The 1,326-nt window shown below is 35.9% G+C and overlaps 1 pseudogene; it reads right to left on the bottom strand.

Moving 5' to 3' along the window:
* Positions 1-336: 336 nt before the first annotated feature.
* LOC129082156 (trafficking protein particle complex subunit 6B-like) lies at positions 337-848 on the bottom strand (annotated as a pseudogene).
* Positions 849-1,326: the final 478 nt, after the last annotated feature.

Below are 1,326 nucleotides of genomic sequence, written 5' to 3'. Positions count from 1 at the left end.
TTATGCTAATTTATCAAACCCTGAGTTTTGCTTCTCCATATGTGATTAAGTACTCATCACTCAAAAGCGAATAAAAACATTGAAAATAAGGATCTTACATATTGGTGTTTATTTATTTGAAACTAGCTTTTTTTCATTCTGAGTAGTTTCAGTAAAGTGTATGTTTATCTGCTTTAACTTGGACTATGTAAAATTGATAAACTACAACCTTGCTCCTGTTTAAGAGCACATCTTTCATTATACAGATTAACAAATATCGTATACCAATACAAATGTTCAACAATGTAATGAAATCATCGCTATTTGAAATACTTTATACTTGCATAATTTAACTTTTTACACCATTGAATCCTTGCATTTCAGTATATTCTCCAATTTCTGTATTTTCACCTGAAATTTACAGATAGGCATTGAAGACACTTCAGCTGCGACAATACTTTTTATCCCCAAGTTTGATAAGCCACCTCTAATTAAGCTACATGTAAATGCTAAATACTTGAAATGCTTGTTCTAATTACTGTTTTCCTGCAATCATCTGAGCAAGCAGGAAGAATTTGTTGTCCTGAAGTATACAGGTGCCCTAATGATTTGTCCTTAGATTTTCGATTTTCTTCTTGAATATTGTAGTCCAGAAATCTTTATAAATGAACTCCATGATATCTAACTTATCCTTTAACCTTGAAGTATCTTTTGTAAATCTTCCTATCAATCCCTGATCCATTGGAAACCCCGTGTGTTCCCACTCAGTAACATAGTATCCATTTTTCACCCTCCCCTTCCCTGAGGACTTGTATACTTGTGACACAATCTCCCTTATGGAGAAGCAAAAACAATGCCTCCTCCTCCATTTCCTGCTTATTCTCCCACGCTCTGGTCTTCAGCTGCCATTTGGGCTGGTTCTTAGATTCCAGCTAGTGCCTGAACAATTTGGCCTGCCCTACTGCTCACTCAGTCTGCAGCCTATCCCTTGTTGCTAAAAGACCGAGCTAGGAGGATAGTTCAGCTAAAAGATAGATGTAGGGGCGAATTAAGATGGTAATGGCAAAAACATGGAAAAATAGATATTTAGGAAGTATAATTTGCAGTATTTGATGGTGGATTACATATAAAAGTGAAAGAGATAGGAGTCAAGGATGGCTTTCAATGTTCTGGTTGTAAAATTGGATTAAAAATTATTATCATCTGGGACAAATACCATATGATCTAACCTATCAGTGGAACCTAACCAACAAAACAAAGAAGCAAGGAAAATATGACCAGCAACATTGAAAGAAAAAAGAAACCAACAGAGTCAAGAAGTAAGGAGGGTGGGCGGGGAAAGGGAAG

The sequence above is a fragment of the Pteronotus mesoamericanus genome, unplaced genomic scaffold (genome assembly GCF_021234165.1).
Source record: "Pteronotus mesoamericanus isolate MK-2021 breed Mesoamerican mustached bat unplaced genomic scaffold, CSHL_Meso_final scaffold_12, whole genome shotgun sequence".
NCBI classification, from domain to species: Eukaryota; Metazoa; Chordata; class Mammalia; order Chiroptera; family Mormoopidae; genus Pteronotus; species Pteronotus mesoamericanus.
This window is presented reverse-complemented; position numbering and strand designations above follow the sequence as displayed.